General features: G+C 41.0%; 1 pseudogene; it reads left to right on the forward strand.

The window, feature by feature from the left end:
- Window positions 1–18520, forward strand: part of LOC147960650 (protein FAR1-RELATED SEQUENCE 6-like) — a 74808-nt pseudogene extending 56288 nt beyond the window's left edge.
- The last annotated feature ends 314 nt before the right edge of the window (window positions 18521–18834 follow it).

The raw sequence follows: 18834 nt of genomic DNA on the forward strand, positions 1-18834 counted from the left end.
GTGTTGGATTGCTTGCTTGTCACGATGGCTCAACATAATACTAAATTGTGTGATTTTTCCAATACCAACAATAATGATTTTATTAGCACTTCGATTGCTCCTCTTAACGAAGCTGAATCTTGTGAAATTAATGCTTCTTTGTTGAATCATGTCATGAAAGATCTTTTTTCCGGCCTTCCTAGTGAAGATGTTGCTAACCATCTAAAAAACTTTGTTGATTTATGTGATATGCAAAAGAAGTAAGATGTGGATAATGATATTGTTAAACTGAAGCTATTCCCGTTTTCTCTTAGAGATCATGCTAAAACTTGGTTTTCGTCTTTGCCTAAAAATAGTATCGATTCATGGAATAAGTGCAAAGATGCTTTTATCTCTAAGTATTTTCCTCCCGCTAAGATCATCACTCTTAAAACGATATTATGAATTTTAAGAAACTTGATCATGAACATGTTGCACAAGCTTGGGAGAGGATGAAATTAATGATATGTAATTGCCCTACACATGGTTTGAATCTTTGGATGATTATACAAAAAATTTATGCCGGATTGAACTTTTCTTCTATAAATCTTTTAGATTCGGCCGCGGGAGGCACTTTTATGGAAATCACTTTAGGAGAAGCTACTAAACTCCTAGATAATATTATGGTTAATTGTTCTCAATGGCATACTGAAAGATCTACTAATAAAAAGGTGGATGCAATAGAAGAAATCAATGTTTTGAGTGGAAAGATGGATGAACTTATGAAATTGTTTGCTAATAAAAGCGTTTCTTCTGATCCTAATGATATGCCTTTGTCTACTTTGATTGAGAATAATAATGAATCTATGGATGTGAATTTTGTTGGTAGGAACAATTTTGGTAATAACGCGTATAGAGGTAATTTTAATCCTAGGACGTTTCCTAGTAATTCCTCTAATAATTATGGTAATTCCTAGAACAATTCTTATGGAAATTATAATAAGATGCCCTCTGATTTTCAATCTAATATTAAATAATTTATTAGTTCGCAAAAGAATTTCAATGCTTTGATTGAAGAAAATTTGTCTAAGATTGATGAGTTGGCTAGGAACGTGGACAGAATTTCTCTTGATGTTGATTCTTTGAAACTTAGATCTATTCCACCTAAGCATGATATCAATGAGTCTCTCAAAGCTATGAGAATTTCCATTGATGAGTGCAAAGAAAGAACCACTAGGATGCGTGCAAAAAAAGATTGCTTTGTGAAAGCGTGTTCTTCTAGTTTCCATGGTAATAATGATGAAGATCTAAAAGTTATTGATGTGTCCCCTATTAAATATTTGTTTTTCAATATGAATCTTGATAATGGTGGGACTGGAGATGAGTCAATTTTAGTTAGAAGGCGTCCCAATGATTCGGAGTTTTTAGATCTTGATGCAAAAATTGATAAAAGTGGGATTGGAGAGGTCAAAACTTTAAATAGCAATGAACACACTAGCTTGGATTTCAAGGAATTTAATTATGATAATTGCTCTTTGATAGATTGCATTTCCTTGTTGCAATCTGTGCTAAATTCTCCGCATGCTTATAGTCAAAATAAAGCTTTTACTAAACATATCGTTGATGCTTTAATGCAATCTTATGAAGAAAAGCTTGAATTGGAAGTTTCTATCCCAAGAAAACTTTATGATGAGTGGGAACCTACTATTAAAATTAAAATTAAATATCATGAATGCTTTGCTTTATGTGATTTGGGTGCTAGTGTTTTCACGATTCCTAAAACTTTGTGTGATTTGCTAGGTTTCCGTGAATTTGATGATTGTTCTTTAAACTTGCATCTTGCGGATTCCACCATTAAGAAACCTATGGGAAGAATTAATGATGTTCTTATCTTTGCAAATAGGAATTATGTGCCCGTAGATTTCATTTTTGTTGATATTGATTGCAATCTTCATGTCCTATTATTCTCTGTAGACCATTCCTTAGAACGATTGGTGCAATTATTGATATGAAAGAAAGGAAAATTAGATTCCAATTTCCGTTAAGGAAGGGCATGGAACACTTTCCAAGAAATAAAATTAAATTACCTTATGAATCTATTATGAGAGCCACTTATGGATTGCATACCAAAGATGACAATACCTAGATCTATCCTTGCTTTTATGCCTAGCTAGGGGCGTTAAACGATAGCGCTTGTTGGGATGCAACCCAATTTTATTTTTGTTCCTTGCTTTTTGGTTCTGTTTAGTAATAAATAATTCATCTATCCTCTGTTTAGATGTGGTTTTATGCTTTTAATTAGTGTTTGTGCCAAGTAGAACCTTTGGGAAGACTTGGGGAAAGTCTTTGCGATCTTGCTGTAAAAAAAAGAAACTTTAGCGCTCACGAGATTTGCTGCTATTTTTACTGGAGAGTGCTATTTAGTTAATTCTTTCTGAAGATGATTAATAGATAAATTCATCACGTCCAACAATTTATTTTAGAATTTTTGGGGTTCCAGAAGTATTCAAAACCTATAGATTACTACAGACTGTTCTGTTTTTGACAGATTCTGTTTTTTCGTGTGTTATTTGCTTATTTTGACGAATCTATGGCTAGTAATAGAGTTTATGAACCATATAAAAGTTGGAATACAGTAGATTTAACACCAATATAAATGAATAATGAGTTCATTACAGTACCTTGAAGTGGTGGTTTGTTTTCTTTTACTAATGGAGCTCACGAGATTTTCTTTTAAGTTTTGTGTTGTGGAGTTTTCAAGTTTTGGGTAAAGCTTTGATGGACTATGGAACAAGGAGAGGCAAGAGCTGAAGCTTGGGGATTCCCAAGGCACCCCAAGGTAAAATACAAGGACAACCTAAAGCCTAAGCTTGGGGATGCCCTGGAAGGTATCCCCTCTTTCGTCTTCGTCCATCGGTAACTTTACTTGGAGCTATATTTTTATTCGCCACATGATATGTGTTTTGCTTGGAGCGTCTTGTATGATTTGAGTCTTTGCTTTTTAGTTTACCACAATCATCCTTTCTGTACACACCTTTTGGGAGAGACACACATGAATCGGAATTTATTAGAATACTCTATGTGCTTCACTTAAACCTTTTGAGCTAGATAATTTTGCTCTAGTGCTTCGCTTATATCTTTTAGAGCACGGTGGTGGTTTTATTTTATAGAAATTATTGATCTCTTATGATTCACTTATATTATTTTGAGAGTCCCTTAGAACAGCATGGTAATTTGCTTTGGTTATGAATTTATTCCTAATATGATAGGCATCCAAGATCGGTATAATAAAAACTTTCATAAAAAGTGCATTGAGTACTAGGATAAGTTTGATACTTGATAATTGTTTTCAGATATAAAGGTGGTAATATTACAGTGTGCTAGTTGAGTAGTTGTGAATGTGAGAAATACTTGTGTTGAAGGGTGCAAGTCCCGTAGCATGCACATATGGTGACCGTTGTGTAACAAATATGAAACATGAGGTGTTATTTGATTGTCTTCCTTATGAGTGGCGGTCAGGGACGAGTGATGGTCTTTTGCTACCAATCTATCCCCCTACGAGCATGCGCGTAATGCTTGGCTTTTGATGACTTGTAGATTTTTGCAATAAGTATGTGAGTTCTTTATGACTAATGTTGAGTCCATGGATTATACGCACTCTCACGCTTCCATCATTGCTAGCCTCTTCGGTACCGTGCATTGCCCTTTCTCACCTTGAGAGTTGGTGCAAACTTCGCCGGTGCATCCAAACCCCGTGATATGATACGCTCTGTCACACATAAACCTCCTTATATCTTCCTCAAAACAGCCACCATACCTACCTATTATGGCATTTCCATAGCCATTCCGAGATATATTGCCATGCAACTTTCCACCATTCCGTTTACCATGACACACATCATCATTGTCATATTGCCTTGCATGATCATGTAGTTGACATCGTATTTGTGGCAAAGCCACCGTTCATAATTTTTCATACATGTCACTCTTGATTCATTGCCCTTCCCGGTACACCGCCGGAGGCATTCATATAGAGTCGTACTTTGTTCTAGTATCGAGTTGTAATCATTGAGTTGTAAATAAATAGAAGTGTGATGATCATCATTAATAGAGCATTGTTCCCCAAAAAAGAGAAAGGCCAAATAAAAAAAGAAGGCCCAAGAAATATAAAAATAAAAATGGGCAATGCTACTATCCTTTTTCCACACTTGTGCTTCAAAGTAGCACCATGGTCTTTATGATAAAGAGTCTCTTGTTTTGTCACTTTCATATACTAGTGGGAATTTTTCATTATATAACTTGGCTTGTATATTCCAACAATGGAATTCCTCAAATGCCCTAGGTCTTCGTGAGAAAGCAAGTTGGATGCACACCCACTTAGTTTCTTTTGTTGAGCTTTCATACATTTATAGCTCTAGTGCATCCGTTGCATGGCAATCCCTGATCCTTGCATTGACATCAATTGATGGGCATCTCCCTAGCCCATTGATTAGCCGCGTCGATGTGAGACTTTCTCCTTTTTTTTCTCCACATAACCCCCATCATCATATTCTATTCCACCCATAGTGCTATATCCATGGCTCACGCTCATGTATTGCGTGAAAGTTGAAAAAAGTTTGAGATTACTAAAGTGTGAAACAATTGCTTGGCTTGTCATCGGGGTTGTGCATGATGAGAGCATTCTTGTGTGATGAAAATGGATCATGACCAAACTATATGATTTTGTAGGGATGAACATTCTTTTGCCATGTTATTTTGAGAAGACATAATTGCTTAGTTATTATGCTTGAAGTATTATTATTTTTATGTCAATATTAAACTTTTGTCTTGAATCTTTCGGATCTGAATATTCATGCCACAATAATGTATCTATAATTTTTGATTGTTCCATGCTATTATATTACCTGTTTTCGATGTTAATGGGCTTTATTTTACACTTTTATATTATTTTTGGGACCAACCTATTAACCCGGTGCAAATTGTTGTTTTTTTGCCTATTTCAGTGTTTCGCAGAAAAGGAATATCAAACGGAATCCAAACGGAATGAAACATTCGGGAACGTGCTTTTTGGAACAAACGTGGTCCAGAGGACTTGGAGTGGACGTCAAGAAATGAACGAGGTGTCCATGAGGCAGGGGGGCGCACCCTCCCCCCTCGTGGGCCCCTCGTGGCTCAACCGACCTACTTCTTCCTCCTATATATACTCATATACCCTGAAAACATCCAGGAGCACCACGAAACTCTATTTCCACCGCTGCAACCTTATGTACCCAAGAGATCCCATCTTGGGGCTTTTTCCCGAGCTCCACCGGAGGGGGCATCGATCACGGAGGGCCTCTACATCAACTCTATGGCCCCTCCGATGATGTAAGAGTAGTTTACTTCAGACCTTCGGGTCCATAGTTATTAGCTAGATGGCTTCTTCTCTCTCTTTGAATCTCAATACAAAGTTTTCCTCGATATTCTTGGAGATCTATTTGATGTAACTCTTTTTCCAGTGTGTTTGTCGAGATCCGATGAATTGTGGGTTTATGATCAAGTCTATCTATGGACAATATTTGATTCTTCTCTGAAATCTTTTATGCATTAAATGGTTATCTTTGCAAGTCTCTTCGAATTATTAGTTTGGTTTGGCCTACTAGATTGATCTTTCTTGCAATGGGATAAGTGCTTAGCTTTGGGTTCAATGTTGCGGTGCTCGATCCCAGTGACAGAAAGAAAAACAACACGTATTGTATAGTTGCCATCGAGGATAAAAAGATGGGGTTTATATCTTATTGCTTGAGTTTATCCCTCTACATAATGTCATCTTACCTAATGCGTTACTCTGTTCTTATGAACTTAATACTCTAGAAGCATGCTGGATAGCGGTCGATGTGTGGAGTAATAGTAGTAGATGCAGGAAGGAGTTGGTCTACTTGTCACGGACGTGATGCCTATATACATGATCATGCCTAGATATTCTCATAATTATTCGTTTTTCTATCAATTGCTCGACAGTAATTTGTTCACTGCTACCTCTTGAGCATGCGTTGGTTTTCCCTTCAAGAGGAAAGGGTGATGTAGCAAAGCAGCGTAAGTATTTCCCTCAGTTTTTGAGAACCAAGGTATCAATCCAGTAGGAGACCACGCGCGAGTCACCTCGTACCTACACAAACAAATAAGAACCTCGCAACCAACGCGGTAAAGGGGTTGTCGATCCTTCACGGCCACTTGCAACAGTGAGATCTGATAGAGATAATAATAATAAGATAAATATTTTTGGTATTTTTATGATATAGATTGAAAGTAAAGATTGCAAAATGAACGGTGCCAGAAATAGCTGGTTGACGGAAGATTAATATGATGGAAGATAGACCCGGGGGCCATAGGTTTCACTAGTGGCTTCTCTCAAGATAGCATAAGTATTACAGTGGGTGATCAAATTACTGTCGAGCAATTGATAGAATTGAGCATAGTTATGAGAATATCTAGGTATGATCATGTATATAGGCATCACGTTCGTGACAAGTAGACCGACTCCTGCCTGCATCTACTACTATTACTCCACACATCGACCGCTATCCAGCATGCATCTAGAGTATTATGTTCATAAGAATGGAGTAACGCTTTAAGCAAGATGACATGATGTAGAGGGATAAACTCATGCAATATGATATAAACCCCATCTTTTTATCCTCGATGGCAACAATACAATACATGTCGTTTCCCCTACTGTCACTGGGATCGAGCACCGCAAGATTGAACCCAAAGCTAAGCACTTCTCCCATTGCAAGAAAGATGAATCTAGTAGGCCAAACCAAACTGAAAATTCGAAGAGACTTGCAAAGATAACCAATCATACATAAAAGAATTCAGAGAAGATTCAAATATTGTTCATAGATAATCTTGATCATAAACCCACAATTCATCGGATCTCGACAAACACACTGCAAAATAAGATTACATCGAATAGATCTCCAAGAGAATCAAGGAGAACTTTGTATTGAGATCCAAAGAGAGAGAATAATCCATATAGCTAATAACTGTGGACCCAAAGGTTTGAGGTAAACTACTCACACATCATCGGAGAGGCTATGGTGTTGATGTAGAAGCCCTCCGTGATCAATGCCCCTCCGGCGGAGCGCCGGAAAAGGCCCCGAGATGGGATCTCACGAGTACAGAAGGTTGCGGCGGTGGAATTAGGTTATCGTGGTGCTCCTCGATGTTTTCAGGGTACGTAGGTATATATAGGAGGAAGAAGTAGGTCGGTGGAGCCACGAGGGGCCCACCAGGGTGGAGGGTGCGCCCAGGGGGTAGGCGCCCCCTGCCTTGTGGCCTCCTCATTGGTTGCTTGACATCCACTGCAAGTCCTCTGGATCATGTTTGTTCCAAAAATCACGCTCCTGAAGGTTTCATTCCGTCTGGACTCCGTTTGATATTCTTTTTCTGTGAAACACTGAAATAGGCAAAAAAACAGCAATTTGGGCTGGGCCTCCGATTAATAGGTTAGTCCCAAAAATAATATAGAAGTGTATAAATAAGCCCATTAAACATCCAAAACAGAATATATAATAGCATGGAGCAATCAAAAATTATAGATACGTTGGAGACATATCAAGCATCCCCAAGCTTAACTCCTGCTTGTCCTCGAGTAGGTAAATGATAAAAACAGAATTTTTGATGTGGAATGCTTCCTAACATATTTCTCAATGTAATTTTATTTATTGTGGCATGAATTTTCATATCCGAAAGATTCAAGATAAAAGTTTAATATTAACATAAAAATAATAATACTTCAAGCATTCTAACTAAGCAATCATGTCTTCTCAAAATAACATGGCCAAAGAAAGTTCATCCCTACAAAATCATATAGTTTGGTCATGCTCCATTTTCGTCACACAAGAATGCTCTCATCATGCAAAACCCCAATGAGAAGCCAAGCAATTGTTTCATACTTTAGTACTCTCAATTTTTTTTCAACTTTCACGCAATACATGAGCGTGAGCCATGGATATAGCACTATGGGTGGAATAGAATATAATGAAGGGGGTTATGTGGAGAAGACAAAAAGGAGAAAGTCTCACATTGACACGGCTAATCAATGGGCTAGGGAGATGCCCATCAATTGATGTCAATGCAAGGAGTAGGGATTGCCATGCAATGGATGCACTAGAGCTATAAATGTATGAAAGCTCAACAAAAGAAACTAAGTGGGTGCGCATCCAACTTGCTTGTTCAAGAAGACCTAGGGCACTTGAGGAGGCCCATTGTTGGAATATACAAGCCAAGTTCTATACTGAAAAATTCCCACTAGTATATGAAAATGACAAAACAAGAGACTCTCTATCATAAAGATCATGGTGCTACTTTGAAGCACAAGTTTGGAAAAAAAGGATAGTAGCATTGCCCCTTTTTCGGCCTTTTTTTATTTGGCCTTTCTTTTTTGTTTTTTGGGACAATGCTCTATTAATGATGATCATCACACTTCTATTTATTTATTTATTTACAACTCAATGATTACAACTCGATACTAGAACAAGATATGACTCTATATGAATGCCTCCGGCGGTGTACCGGGATGTGCAATGACTCATGAGTGACATGTATGAAAAATTATGAATGGTGGCTTTGCCACAAATACGATGTCAACTACATGATCATGCAAGGCAATATGACAATGATGATGTGTGTCATAATAAACGGAACGGTGGAAAGTTGCATGGCAATATATCTCGGAATGGCTATGGAAATGCCATAATAGGTAGGCATGATGGCTATTTTGAGGAAGATATAAGGAGGTTTATGTGTGATAGAGCTTATCGTATCACGGGGTTTGGATGCACCAGCGAAGTTTGCACCAACTCTCATGGTGAGAAAGGGCAATGCACGGTACCGAAGAGGCTAGCAATGATGGAAGGGTGAGAGTGCATATAATCCATGGACTCAACATTAGTCATAAAGAACTCACATAATTATTGCAAAAATCTACAAGTCATCAAAAACCAAGTATTACGCGCATGCTCCTAGGGGGATAGATTGGTAGGAAAATATCATCGCTCGTCCCTGACCGCCACTCATAAGGAAGACACTCAAATAACACCTAATGTTTCAAATTTGTTACACAACGTTTACCATCCGTGCATGCTACGATACTTGCAAACTTCAACACAAGTATTTCTCAAATTCACAACTACTCAACTAGCACAACTTTAATATTACTATCTCCATATCTCAAAACAATCATCAAGTATCAAACTTCTCTTAGTACTCAATGCACTTTATATGAAAGTTATTGTATAGTATCAAAAGCAAATTACCATGTTGTTCTAAAGTACTCTGAAAATAATATAAGTGAAGCATGAGAGATCAATTATTTCTATAAAATGAAACCACCGCCGTGCTCTAAAAGATATAAGTGAAGCACTAGAGCAAAAACTATATAGCTCAAAAGATATAAGTGAAGCACATAGAGTATTCTAATAACCTTCGATTCATGTGTGTCTCTCTCAAAAGGTGTGTATAGCAAGGATGATTGTGGTAAACTAAAAATCAAAGCCTCAAATCATACAAGACTCTCCAAGCAAAACACATATCATGTGGTGAATAAAAATATAGCTCCAAGTAAAGTTACCGATGAACGAAGACAAAAGAGGGGATGCCTTCTGGGGCATCCCCAAGCTTAGGATTTTTGGTGTCCTTGGATTTTCCCTTGGGGTTCCTTGGGCATCCCCAATCTTAGGCTCTTGCCACTCCTTGTTCCACAATCCATCAAATCTTTACCCAAAACTTGAAAACTTCAGAACACAAAACTTAACAGAAAATCTCGTGAGCTCCGTTAGCGAAAGAAAAGAAAACACCACTTCAAGGTAGTATAATGAACTCATTCTTTATTTATATTGGTGTTAACCCTACTGTATTCCAACTTATCTATGGTTTATAAACTCCATTACTAGCCATAGATTCATCAAAATAAGCAAACAACACACGAAAAACAGAATCTGTCAAAACAGAATAGTCTGTAGTAATCTGTAACTAACGCAAACTTATGGAACCCCAAAATTCTAAAATAAATTGCTGGACGTGAGGAATTTACCTATTAATCATATTCAAAAATAATTAACTAAATAGAACTCTCCAATAAAAATGGCAGCAATTCTCGCGAGCGCTAAAGTTTATGTTTTTTACAGCAAGATCAAAAAGACTTTTCCCAAGTCTTCCCAACGGTTCTACTTGGCACAAACACTAATTAAACACAAAAACACAGCCCAGAGGGTAGATAAATTATTTATTACTAAACAGGAACAAAACAAAAATTGGGTTGCCTCCCAACAAACGCTATCGTTTAACGCCCCTAGCTAGGCATTGATAATTTCGATGATGCTCACATGAAAGACAAGAATTGAATCACAAAGGGAGCATCATAAAACACGTGAAAAACACATCTAAGTCTAACATACTTCCTATGCATAGGCATATTATAGGCAAACAAATTATCAAGGCAAGCAAAAACTGGTATATGCAAGGAATCGGAAAGAAACAATAGCAATCTCAACATAACGAAAGGTAATTTAGTAACATGAAAATTTCTACAACCATATTTTCCTCTCTCATAATAATTACATGTAGGATCATAAGAAAATTCAACAATATAGCTATCACAAAACATATTCTTAACACGATCCACATGTATGCAAAGTTGACACTCTTCCAAAATAGTGGGATTAAAATTAACTAAAGTCATGACCTCTCCAAACCCACTTTTATCATAAGATTGAACATGCTCCAAATATGTGGGATCTAAAGTTGACACTCTTCCAAACCCACTTTCAATAATATTGCAAACACTATCATCAATCTCTTATTCATCATGGGGCTTAAATAAATTTTCAAGATCAAAAGAAGAATCACCCCAATCATGATCATTGCAACAAATAGTAGTCATAGCAAAACTAGCATCCCCAAGCTTGAGGTTTTGCATATCATTAACACAATTGACATTAAGAGAATTTATAATAACATCATTGCAATCATGCTTTTCATCGAAGGAACTATCAAGTATGGGTGCAATAGCAACGATCTCATGTTTAACATAAGGAACTATAGCAAATTCATCTTCATAAATATTGGCATCATGGCCACAAGAATAGCAAGCATCATGTTCATCAAGGGATATTTCAATAAAATCATCGGAATCATAATTATCTATAGATTCATGAATATCATTATTTTCTTCCGAAGAAACGGTCATTCTTTCAATAAATTCTTTGACATGGACATTATGAGCATAGTTTTCAAAGCAATATTTAAGTATGTCAAAATTTTCAAATTCGTAGAGAGTAATATCATACTTTTCAATCAAAGAAGCAACTTCATAAGCACCCTTAAAAGCAACAAATTCTTCAATTTGTTCGATATCATAGTAACTATAAACACCCTTTGCATAAGAAGATAAGATTTCATTATCATTAAACTCACATATGTAGGGGAGGTGTTTTTTAGGGTTCTTAGAGCAACAAGTAAGATCAAAAATTTCACAAAGATTCCAAACATAACATAGCAATTTGTTTATTTGATCCCATAAGAGTCTCCCTCTTTCAGAATAATGGTGATGCACAAAATGAGCATGCTCATCTAAAGATTTCCCATCAACTAGGCTAGTTGGGGTTTCAGCACGAGTGCATAAGGATCGAAGATGATCCAAGTAGAACACTTTAAGTGGATCCATATCAATAGATTTTTAGCAAGCAAATAGAAGGCATGTGGAAACACAAAGAAAGATACATACGGGAAGAAGGAGAACGGAAAAAGAGGGCGAATAAAAAGGCAAGGGTGAAGTGGGGGAGAGGAAAACGAGAGGCAGATGGCAAATAATGTAATGCGAAGGATAAGAGTTGTGATGGGTACTTGGTATGTCTTGACTTGGCATAGATCTCCCCGACAATGGCGCCAGAAATCCTTCTTGCTACCTCTTGAGCATGCGTTGGTTTTCCCTTGAAGAGGAAAGGGTGATGCAGCAAAGCAGCATCAGTATTTCCCTCAGTTTTTTAGAACCAAGGTATCAATCCAATAGGAGACCACGCGCGAGTCACCTTTTACCTACACAAACAAATAAGAACCTCGCAACCAACGCGATAAAGGGGTTGTCAATGCCTTCATGACCACTTGCAAAAGTGAGATCTGATAGAGATATAATAATAAGATAAATATTTTTGGTATTTTTATGATATAGATTGAAAGTAAAGATTGCAAAATAAACAGTGCAAAAAATAGCTAGTTGACGGAAGATTAATATGATGGAAGATAGACCCGTGGGCCACAGGTTTCACTAGTGGCTTCTCTCAAGATAGCATAAGTATTACGGTGGGTGAACAAATTACTGTTGATCAATTGATAGAATTGAGCATAGTTATGAGAATATCTAGGTATGATCATGTATATAGGCATCACGTCCGTGACAAGCAGACCGACTCCTGCCTGCATCTACTACTATTACTCCACACATCGACTGCTATCCAGCATGCATCTAGAGTATTAAGTTCATAAGAACGGAGTAATGCTTTAAGCAAGATGACATGATGTAGAGGGATAAACTCATGCAATATGATATAATCCCCATCTTTTTATCCTCGATGGCAACAATACAATACATGTCATTTCCCCTACTGTCACTGGGATCGAGCACCGCATGATTGAACCCAAAGCTAAGCACTTCTCCCATTGCAAGAAAGAACAATCTAATAGGCCGAACCAAACTGAAAATTCGAAGAGACTTGCAAAGATAACCAATCATACAAAAAAGAATTCAGAGAAGATTCAAATATTGTTCATAGATAATCTTGATCATAAACCCACAATTCATCGGATCTCGACAAACACACCGCAAAAGAAGATTACATCGAATAGATCTCCAAGAGAATCGAGGAGAACTTTGTATTGAGATCCAAAGAGAGAGAAGAAGCCATCTAGCTAATAACTATGGACCCGAAGGTCTAAGGTAAACTACTCACACATCATCAGAGAGGCTATGGTGTTGATGTAGAAGCCCTCCGTGATCAATGCCCCCTCCGGTGGAGCGCCGAAAAAGGCCCCGAGATGGGATCTCACGGTACAGAAGGTTGCGGTGGTGGAACTAGATTTTCGTGGTGCTCCTCAATGTTTTCACGGTACGTAGGTATATATAGGAGGAAGAAGTAGGTCGATGGAGCCACGAGGGGCCCACGAGGGTGGAGGGCGTGCCCAGGTGGTAGGCGCACCCCCTGCCTCGTGGTCTCCTTATTGGTTGCTTGACGTCCACTCCAAGTCCTCTAGATCACGTTTGTTCCAAAAATCACGCTCCCGAAGGTTTCATTCCGTTTGGACTCTGTTTGATATTCTTTTTCTGCGAAACACTGAAATAGACAAAAAACAACAATTTGGGCTGGGCCTCCGGTCAACAGGTTAGTCCCAAAATAATATAAAAGTGTATAAATAAGCCCATTAAGCATCCAAAACAGAATATATAATAGCATGGAGCAATCAAAAATTATAGATACGGTGGAGACGTATCGTTCACTGACCATAATACTTATGCTATCTTGAGAGAAGCCATTAGTGACACCTATGGCCCCCTGGTCTATTCTCCATCATATTAATCTTCCGTCAACAAGTTATTTCCATTACCTTTTATTTTGCAATCATTACTTTTACTCTTTATCATAAAAAGACCAAAAATATTATCTTATCATCTCTATCAGATCTCACTCTCGTAAGTGACCGTGAAGGGATTGACAACCCCTTTATCGCGTTGGTTGCGAGGTTCTTATTTGTTTGTGTAGGTACGAGGGACTTGCGTGCTGCCTCCTAATGGATTGATACATTGGTTCTCAAAAACTGAGGGAAATACTTACGCTACTTTGCTGTATCACCCTTTTCTCTTCAAGGGAAAACCAACGCGGTGCTCAAGAGGTAGCAGGAACGCGAGGATCGCCTGTGTGCTGAATACCCCGTCCTGTTTGCTTCTACATCCAAAATCTCGAGACGAGATTTCTTGTAGTGAAGGAGAATTGTGACGCCCGGATATTTAAGCTACAGTAATTCCCGGTTAAGGATGCCACGTCATCGCGATTACTATTGCTAAACTCACGTTGATTCTAAACCGGTCAAAATTCTAATTTGAAGTCACGACAAACAATAAAAGTTTTCAAACATTGAAACAAAAATGTTCGGTTGGTGCCAAATACTGCACAGGTAATAATAGTGGAGGAAACTCATTTTTTAGAAAATGATAAAACACTCTACAATAAATAAAACAGAAAAAGGAAAATAAAGAAAAGAAAAAGGCAAAACTGAAAACAAAACAAGAGAAAAAGAAAACCCCCCTTTTCCCTGAGACTTGGCCTAGACAACAGCCAGGCCGGCCCACCCTAACCCCGTGGTCTATATGGCCTCGTTCCCCCAAACCGTAACCCCCCATGTTCCCCACTCCTCTCCTCTCCCCCTGCTGGATCTGGATCGAGGCGACCGACCTGACGACCGTGCCCCGTCTGCTGCCGCTCGAAGGCCTCCCCGACTCACCGGACCAAGCCGCCGCCCGGAGCCACCACAACGGCCTGCCTCCCCTGCGACGCGCTGTCTCCGTCCTCCTCCTCACGTACCTCTGCCCGAACCCCTACAGCCCCCGGTGCGGACCCCAGTCCTCCTCTCTCCCTCGCCCCGCGCTCACCATGGCCTCGTAGCGCCCACGGACGCGCCTTCGCGCGTGCGCCCGCACCTGACTACCGCTCGGGACAACACCGCGGCCATCCCTCGTCGGCCACCACGGCGCACTGCCTCTTCCCCCGCTCGCCTTCTGGCTGCCCTGCTCGCCTTCTGGCCGCCCCGCTCACCTGTCGTGTCGCCCGCGCCCGCGCGCTCACAGCCGTGCCGGCCACGTCGTCGTTTCCCACCCCCACCTCGGCTACTCGCCATCGCCGTCATGCACGCCGGCCGCACCGGCCCCAGACCTCCCCTATTGCTGCACCCCGTGGCCACCGCGGCGCCGCACTTGCCCTGCCATCCCGCCGCGGCCTCGTCCCCTCGCCGCTCGCCCCGCTTTCCCCTGCCCCGCTCGTCTGCGCCTTTTCCCCGTCGCGGCCGCGCCCCGCTGCTCCCGTCGCCGACCATCGCTCCGCCTCGCGCTCACCACGGCGGCGCCGCCCTCGGCCACCCACGCACTCACCATGCCCCCCTGATGTGCCCGTGTCGCGCAGTAACTACGCTGGCCTTGCGCCCACGCCCCACCGCTGCGCTGTTGCGCTGCCGTCGCCGCCGCGCCTCGGCTCCCCTACTGCTGCTCCTCTGCCACCCGTGTGCCCGCTCGTCGCCGGCCATGCACTCCGTCTTCCCCATGCCGGCCGGCCACTGGCTTGGCCCTGCCGCACTCCCTGCAGGCGAGCGCCCGCCCAGGCGCCCGTCGTCCGTCTGCCCAGTGCCCGTTAAGGCCTCTGGGCCTATGACATATGGGCCCTGCCCACAGAAGAAAAATAAAATATATTGATTAATTAAATTAATTAACTTAATTAATTATGTTTAATTAACCTAATTAGCTAATTAACTATTGTTAATTAACTAAACAGTCAATGACATCGGGACCCACACGTCGGTTTGACCCAGTCAACCCCCTGTTGACTGCTGACGTCATGCTGACATCATCACTATTCTAGATAATGTTGATTTAAAATAATTAAATAAATCTTAAAAATGATTTAAATCTTTAGAAATTAATATAAAATAATCTGTAGCTCGGATGAAAATACTTTGTACATGAAAGTTGCTCAGAACGACGAGGCGAATCCGTATACGCAGCCCGTTCATCCGCCACACATCCCTAGCATAGCGAACACACAACTTTTCCCCTCCGGTTCATCTGTCCGAAAATGCGAAACACTGGGGATACTTTCACGGATGTTTCCCCCCTTTGCCGGTATCACCTCCTACCATGTTAGGGCACTCCTAGCACCGTTACTTGTCATGTCTTGCATCGATATGCATATGTTTGCATTGTATTCATTGTTTCTTCCCCCTCTTCTCTCTGATAGACTACGAGACTGACGCCGCTGTTGGTGCCCCGATCGACTACATCGTTGACGACCCCTCCTTACCAGAGCAACCAGGCAAGCCCCCCCTGATCACCAGATATCGCCTATTCTTCTCTCTACTGCTTGCATTAGGGTAGTGTAGCATGTTACTGCTTTCCGATAATCCTATCCTGATGCATAGCCTGTCTTTGCTACTACTATTGTTACCTTTACCTGCAATCCTAAATGCTCTTAGTATAGGATGCTAGTATTCCATCAGTGGCCCGACATTCTTGTCCGTCTGCCATGCTATACTATCGGGTCGTGATCACTCGGGAGGTGATCACGGGTATATACTTATATACATAATATATGATACCTGTAGTGACTAAAGTTGGGTCGGCTCCTAGAGTACCCGCGAGTGATTCACGGATTGGGTCCTAAAGGACGTTTGTCCCGACGGCCCTCTGAGTGGACCTTTTTGGCAGAGCGACATGGCAGGTTGAGACCACCTAGGAGAGAGGTGGGTCTGGCCCTGGTCGGCGTCTGTGGTTACTTCAATTAACACGCTTAATGAGATCTTGGTATTTGATCCGAGTCTGGCCACTGGCCTATACGCACTAACCAATTACGCGGGAACGGTTATGAGCACTCAACGTCGTGGTATCCGCCGAAGCCTTCTTGACGTCAGCGACTATGCGGCACGCGCCGGATTGGGATGGAATGCCTGCTCCTGTATTAGGAAGGTTAGGTCTGCTTCCGGCCACGTTCGCAACATGCATGTGTGCAATGGGCGATGGGCCCAGACCCCTGCGCGCATAGGATTTAGACTGGCGTGCTGACCTCTATGTTGTGCCTAGGTGGGGCTGCGACGTGTTGATCTGCCAAGGCCAGAGCATGACCCACGAAAGTGTGTCCGGCCAAAGGGGATCGAGCGTGTTGGGAAATGTGGTGCACCCCTGCAGGGAAGTTTATCTATTCTAATAGCCGTGTCCCTCGGTAAAAGGACGACCTGGAGTTGTACCTTGACCTTATGACAACGAGAACTGGATACTTAATAAAACACACCCTTTCAAGTGCCAGATACAACCCGGTGATCGCTCTCTACAGGGCGATGAGGAGAGGATGGTCGGGTAGGATTATGCTATGCGATGATACTTGGTTAACTTACCATCTACTCTCTTCTACTCTTCAAGATGGAGGCTGCCAGAAGCGTAGTTTTTGATAGCTAGGACTAGCTATCCCCCTCTTATTCTGGCAGTCTACAGTTCAGTCCACATATACTACCCCTTTCATTGATAACAATGCATATGTAGTGTAGCTCCTTGCTTGCGAGTACTTTGGATGAGTACTCACGGTTGTTTTGCTCCCCCCTTTCCCCCTTTCTATACCTGGTTGTTGTGACCAGACATTGGAGCCCAGGAGCCAGACGCCACCGTCAACGATGACTCCTACTACACTGGAGGTGCCTACTACTACGTGCAGGCCGCTGACGACGACCAGGAGTAGTTTAGGAGGATCCCATGCAGGAGGCATGCGCCTCTTTCGATCTGTATCCCAGTTTGTGCTAGCTTCTTATGGCAACTTGTTTAACTTATGTCTGTACTCAGATATTGTTGCTTCCGCTGACTCGTCTATGATCGAGCTCTTGTATTCGAGCCCTCGAGGCCCCTAGCTTGTAATATGATGCTTGTATGACTTATTTTATTTTTAGAGTTGTGTTGTGATATCTTCCCGTCAGTCCCTGATCTTGATCGTACACGTTTGCGTGTGTGATTAGTGTACGTTTGAATCGGGAGTGTCACATCCTCCTTCATTGAAAAAAGAATCTAAGGTTGATAAGCTTATTCGGCAAGCGAAGGAAAAGAAGAAGAAAGATGAACTAAGGGAGCAAAAAAGGTTGCACAGAAGGAGAAGAAGGTGGCTGCAGAAAAGGTATTGTTGCTTAAATTACGTTTTTCTATTTTGAAAAGCACCCAAATTCGCGCCTGTTGAGCTCACTACATTCATATTTATTTCAGGCTCGCTCCATGAATTTGAAAAAGAAAAGGTCCAGTAAAAAGAGAAAATCCTCGAAGGATGATATTCTAGAACAAAATGTTATGGAACATACGGTATGTATTTCTTGTTGTCGGTTTCTTAATACTATTTGTTTCATGCACTTTTCCGAGTTAACACTCTTGCAATCTGAAACAGAGTCCACAAGCTTTTTATTTGGATGGCCAAGCTTGTAGTACTACAGCGCAGGTATCTTTGTTTCTTATCTTTTTACCTCTAGTAATCATTTGAGCATCCATGTCATTCTATCGCGTTCTTTGCGGCAGGAACCATTTGGCCTGGGCATTACCACTGGGAACATAAATCCACCTCAAGGATCGACTGCAGTATCATTTGGAGGTTCATCGGCAATGCTTATGCCTCCAATTTTAGGAGAATATACAAGTATGTTGTTTCAAGTTCACCAAGGATCGACTATACGGCCAAGTTCTACAGAGTTACACTCTGATGGAATTGGAGGGCTCAACAATACGATGGATCAGAGTTAGCCATGATTTATGTAATTTGTTGAAAGGCACCAGGGCACTTGGCAACTTTAGGGTAATAGATGAAAGGCACCAGGGCCCTAGAAAGTAAACAAATTTATGTTTTATCATTTTGTTTTTCCCTAAAGTAATAGAACTGCTACTATCCATGGATATATGTGCGTGTACATTGCCGCTGGCTAATTCCAATCACAGAGCTTTTTGTCTCACACATGACTACCTGCTTGCATGAGCTTCAGGATTATGTAGTGTATGTAAGATGGCTTCCACGTCAATCTTGTCTAAATTGACAGCAACAATGTACAACTATCCCCAGC

This window comes from Triticum urartu, chromosome 7A (genome assembly GCF_056163025.1).
Source record: "Triticum urartu cultivar PI428250 chromosome 7A, HENAU_Tu73, whole genome shotgun sequence".
Lineage (NCBI taxonomy): Eukaryota > Viridiplantae > Streptophyta > Magnoliopsida > Poales > Poaceae > Triticum > Triticum urartu.